The following is a 6,332-nucleotide window of genomic DNA, read 5'->3' on the forward strand; positions in this document are numbered from 1 at the left end:
ATACCTGGACGTGTAATGTTAATTTTACCTGTGATTATTTGAATAAACCAGCACGGTTATTTTTTATATATCCAAGTGGTCCGCTTCATCTCTCTGAGTTCCTGGTCAAAAGAACTGAGAATTAGCCTTCACCTTATAGACTCAAGAATACATCCAATACACATTTTGTGTGATGTTGTGGCCACATTTCTCCCCATCTTTTTCCACAACACATTGTTTTCTTTTCCACTTCTATGTAATGAAAGTTTTTCCAAATTACATTTCTTCTTTTGTTCCCAATGACAAAATGAAGAGACATTTTGGCATAGTTTTTATTTTGTGAACCACATTTAGTCTCATTTTTTTTTGTCAACAATATTGCATTATATATTTAGTTATAGTCATCGTCACATGACCAGCATTTTCATTGCATCTCGTCTCGTTTTCGTCACGCGATAAAGGTTCATTGACGATGATATTTAGTCATAATTTTCGTTGACGAAAGCAACACTAGTGAGAACATCAGCCAGCTCGCTGGCATATGCCCTGAGAGCCCTCCCAGGGATGTTGTCTGGTCCTGCTGCTTTGCGGGGGTTGATCTTCCTCAGGACTGTGCGTACCTGGCCTGGTGAGACAGTTAGTGGAGGGGAGTTGGGGGGCTGGGTGGTCTCTGTGTGTGTGTGCCTCTTTTCTGTGCTGTGTCTGGAGGTCTCAAAGTGGGTGTAGAAGGTGTTGAGGTCATCCGGCAGGCTGTCTGTGGAGCTGATTATGCTGGTGGTGGTCCTGTAGTCTGTGATGTGCTGCAGGCCTTGCCACATCCGTCCGGAGTCAGCAGTAGAATAGAAGCCATTCAGCTTCTCTCTGTACTGCCTCTTGGTCGCTGTGATGGCTTTCCTCAGTCTGTACTTTGCAGCTTTGTACTCTGTCTCATCGCCTGTAGACCCTTTTTCCCGGTGGGTAGAGGCCACACCCACGAAAACTGAAAAAGCTACAGAAGTGATTAAGTGGCTCACTAGAGAAATAATCCCCAGATTTGGGGTGCCAGAGGTGATAAGGTCTGACGACGGAACTCACTTCTCTAATGAGGACCTAGAAGAAGTGGAAAAAATGTTTGGGATCCAACATAAGTTTGGAGCTGTCTATCACCCAGCTTCACAAGGGTTAGTAGAGAGGGCAATTAAAGAAGGACTGGCAAAAGTCTGCACAGACACTAAATTGACCTGGGTAGCAGCCCTTCCTATTGTGCTCTTTAACCTCAGCTCCACACCAAATACCACCCTGAATGTCAGCCCTCATGAAATTCTGACGGGAAGAAAGATGCCCTGTCTGTTCAATGTTGCTCCTACAGATTCCCCACCAGCATTAGTACAACATGAGGCCTTGTGTGAATATGTACGAACACTGAACAATGCTGTGATGAGCATCTCTCAACAGGTGGCAGAAATACTCACCAAGGAGCAGGACACCGCTGTACCTGTCATAGCAGTGGGGAGCTGGATCTACAGAAAGACCATCAAACTCAACTGGTCCTCCCCCAGGTGGAAAGGACCATACAAGGTAGCAGAGGTAACCACACACTGTGTGAAAGTGTGGTTAACAGAGGACAAACTCAGCAACTGGATTCACAGAACTCATTGCGCACTGCCACATGACCCAACCGATAGGTCCCTGACTGAGGTTCGGACTGACTTAAGAACCTCCCAGACCACTGACTCTGACCTAACACAACCAGAACACCAAAGCAGCCATCATGACCTCACTGAGGACACCTTAAAATGGAAGTATTACACGGCTAGACAACATAACCAAAGCAGCTGCATTGCTTGTGCCGCAGCAAGGCCACAACTAGGAACGTCCCCCTTTAGATTAGACCCACAAATTGGCCTGCAAGGTCTCCAATGCGTATTAAAATTGTATAAACCTAATCCTGACAATTCCTCCCTGTGCACCACAATAGCTCAGCTCTTCCCTAAAGTTATATTAGACGTGCTAACAGGAGCTCCCCCACCGGTAGCGCCTCTCAAAGGTAATTACACTTGTTTTGAACTAAGCTCTGCATATGGGCTAAATGTTCAAACCTTTCCCCCAGGTTATTGTTCCACCAGTCTTAACATCACCACTAATCACACCAGTTTTCATAGAGAATGGCTTATCAACCACTCCCAAAGCAGGGCTGACCTCTGGTGGATGTGTGGTGATATGAAGCTGTGACCGAAGCTCCCCAAGTATTGGACAGGCCAATGCATCCTTATTCAGCTGGTTATTCCGGCTCCAACCTAGATCAACTAATAAAAGACCACCCTTGGCATAGAGCAAAACGAAGCATCACACCAGGAGGTTCATTTGATAACATGATTTACATAGATGCCATAGGACTGCCTCGAGGTGTGCCCAATGAATTTAAAGCAAGAAACCAAATAGGGGTTCAAATCATTCCTCGCTTGGTGGGTCACCATTAACAAGAATGTTGACTGGATTAACTATATTTATTACAACCAACAAAGATTTATAAATTACACCCGGGATGCTGTTAAAGGCATGGCAGAACAATTAGGGCCCACCTCTTTAATGACATGGCCAAAAAAGACTGGCTCTAGATATGTTGTTAGCTAAAGAAGGAGGAGTGTGTAAAATGATAGGCATCCATTGTTGTACCTTCATTCCTAATAATACTGCACCAGACGGAAGCATCACCAAGGCCTTTGAGGGTCTGACCGCTTTATCTGCAGAATTGGCTGAAAATTCTGGCATTAATGACCCCTTCTCTGATTTATTGTCACATTGGTTTGGTAAATGGAGTGGTTTAATCACGTCCAGCTTAGTGTCCGTAGCTTTATTTGCAGCCATCCTAGTTCTCTGCGGTTGCTGTTGCATCCCCTGTATTAGGCAATTATGTACAAACTGCATTACTAGAGCCATAGACTCAAAATATCCTCCTGCATATCAACTCAGTTAGCCACAGAGTGTACCCTTGTCTTCCTTCCCACAGCTCATCATCTATGACAACACCTTGGACCTGGAGGACAAACAAGACACCAGTTATTAGTCCTCTGAAACTCCTTTCACACAACTTTGCTAAGGTTAACAAATAATCCACATAGGAACAACACACACGCAGTAGGCGTGATATTCCTAGTATGGGTCAGTTAAGTTTAGTGTAACTCCTAACTACTGCAGGACTTGTGATCAGTCGGCCATTTGATTTTCTGTTGTTGTTTATCATAGTTATTTCCTTTTCATTTTTATTGATTTTGCTTATTAATTTTCCATTTTTACATGGAGAAAAAAGAGAATGACTTGATTTTCTATTGTTGTTTACCTTAATTATTTCCTTTTCATTTTTGTTGATTATTTTGCATATGCCATTTTATTGATTATTTTGCATATTTTCCACTTACATTGACGAGATGACTTGATTTTCTATTTGTTGTTTACCTTAGCTATTTCCTTTCCATTTTGATTGACTACCTTAGCTATTTCCTTTCCATTTTGATTGATTATTTTGCTTATTAATTTTCCATTTTTACATTGAAAAAAAAAGAATTTTGTTTTTTATTAATGAATGATGACTTCATTTTCCATTTTCTGTCTGCCTTAGTTGTTCTTTTCCATGCTTATTGATTTTCTTTTCCATTGTCTATTGATTGTTTTGCATATTACTTTTATTGGTTGTGTCTTTTCTATTTTCGAGTGTTCTGCATTCTAATTTCCCACTTTTAAGGGGACCACTGTATTTGTATCTTTCCGTTTTTTCTATTATTCATTCTGCTTATTTTTTTCAGTGGTTTTTGAAATGAATAATGCTCCCTGATGTAGTTGCAATGACAATCTGCCTGCATGTCACCGCTGACATGTGCACTGTGCTGCCGGAGGTGTCCATCCACCCCTCCAAATTATTGAATTCAGGTGCCCCACTCTCCTCCATAGCTACGAATGCATGCAATCGACCACCCAGGCATGCACCCAGCTTCTACAGACAGTTGTGAAAGGATCAGCCGATCTCAACAAACTCCGACATGGCGCCAGGTTGGGTTGCCACCTGCGCAGTGGGTCTAGCTCTGACCCACAAGGTGGCTCCACCCCAGGACAGGGTGAGCTCCCTGAAAGGGGGCTCCATGGTTGAACTGCCACATCCACACCAACACCACCGAGCACAATACAGAGCATTGGCTTGTAAGAATTGATTCTTATAGGCTCTAATTACTGTATAAGCTTTAGCTACTTTTCATAGCTTTAGTTCCCTTTAGTTACCTTTTTAGTTCTTCATTGTCTTCTAGTTACTTTTCATACCTTTACTTTCCCTGCTTATATAGGTTAAAACTGTATTGATGACTGTCCAGAACTAATGAGCTTTGGTTACTTTGATACATTTATTTTCCTTGCATATATATCTTCCAATTGTATTGATGAGAGTCAAGTGATACTGGAGTAGAAATTGACTACACAGGATTACACAGATAGGGGGCCTGCAACCCAGACAACCCATTGTTCTGTGCACTTGATTAAGACCATGTTACTACCTGACACACACACACACACACACACACACACACACACACATACCTAGACTTTACCACATTCTAACAAGGGGAGCTCTGGTTCACACCAAATGGACAATAGGATCAAAAAGCTGTTGAATGTTGTACCTCTGTCCAGGGCGGAGCAGCCCAAGAAGATAAGCATTGTAAAACATGATTCAGCATTCAGAAGTTGGCTTTCCTGCGGGAGCTCTATCTCTCTGAATCCAGCGCTATAAAGACTTTCCTGTGATCAGACTTTCAGTAAACTTTCTGTTGATTTTAAACAGGCCTCTCCTGTCTTTACTTCTCGTGCTTCCAACAAAAGAATTGGGTTAATTTCTAACAACTTGGTATACTGTCCAATCTCACATGTGTACCATGGTTCACTCTGTGATAATGAGTAATTAAATGGCATGATAACATCCAAAGTGGGTGAACAGAACACAACTTTGCAGTCTCTTCATTTGCTAATAAAAAAATGTAATTATGCTACCATTGCATTTCTCTCAAACAAACTGATGTTGCAGATTAGTCGTATATAAACATAATTCCTACAGTAGGATTAGTTATGAAATGCTTGTGTTTTTGCTTATGTAACAAATTGCCTGTGTTTCCCCTTGGAGCCACAACTACTGTATTTTCCAACTGTATTTACATTTAGCTTTCTTTTAATCAAGTGTCTCCAAAGTCTGGGCATCTGTATCAGCTCATTTCATCTGCAACATTTGAATGGTTTCTTTATCCATTGCTCTCTCGACTTTTGTATTGACTAAGCCCAGACAAGCGGCTCATGCACAAGTTATAGGTTGTCACTTTGGGTTATATGCAGTTCACTGCTATGTGCATCAGAGGGGTAAGCTACATATAACATTGTCTGTAATTTTTTGAATATACCATCATGTTTTAAAGGATAAGGCTGGTCATTTTCTATAATAACAGTTTTTTAAACATTCCCAAACTAAAACTGACAATGAATTTCCTGCCTACCCTAAAGGTAGCATCTTCTGTTTAAACATAACAACACCAGTGCTTTACAACTATGACAGATTAGGTCCTGGAATACCTTGAATGTAGCTTCATTAATTCCAAAGCCCTATAGCTACACAATCTAGGCCCCTTGGCTGCATGTAATTTGAGATTAGAATGAAAGAATGTTTTGCCAGTAGCATGAAGTGGCATCACTGCTTTGATGACTTGCTTCTTGATGTGCATACTCAGTGTAGACATGCAGCCACATGGTCAATTTATATGAAAGGATGAAAGGGAAGGGTGGAAATCAAAAAGCAGTGTGTTTTGAGACTCAGTCCTCAAAAGTAACCTCTTCAGAAAAAAACCCAAAATAAAAACTAGTCCCCCCCCATTGGGAAAGTAGTTCTTATTCATCCCCTCTCTTTATTGTCACCTCTTCAGCTCACACAGCCAAACTTAAGGAATGCTCATGTGTGTTTACTAAAGCCTTCTCCCTCAAACCCAGTCCGATCTCAGGCCATTCCACTGGCACTGCCTCCCTTTGAAAACAACCTTCAGCCCAGGGAGGAGTGGGTGAAAAACACCTCTGGGCAGTGAAATTGCCTTGTCACACAAAAAGGAGTCATTATTGAGATAAATCACCCCATTCTGCTCCATAACTAAACTCTGCCTCAGCTTACCTTCCAGTGGCACCTTCCATCCAGGCTGAGCCATACTCTCCTGATTGAAGCTTTGTCTGCCAAGAGGATTCAGTACTGCCTCTGGTTTTTTTTTTTTTTGGTTTGACAGCATGATCTACACAAAATATTTTCATTGAATTGATAAGGCTAATGCATTATTTAGAACAAGACAGTAAAATATGCA

Source organism: Monopterus albus, unplaced genomic scaffold (genome assembly GCF_001952655.1).
Source record: "Monopterus albus unplaced genomic scaffold, M_albus_1.0 scaffold92.1, whole genome shotgun sequence".
Classification (NCBI taxonomy): domain Eukaryota; kingdom Metazoa; phylum Chordata; class Actinopteri; order Synbranchiformes; family Synbranchidae; genus Monopterus; species Monopterus albus.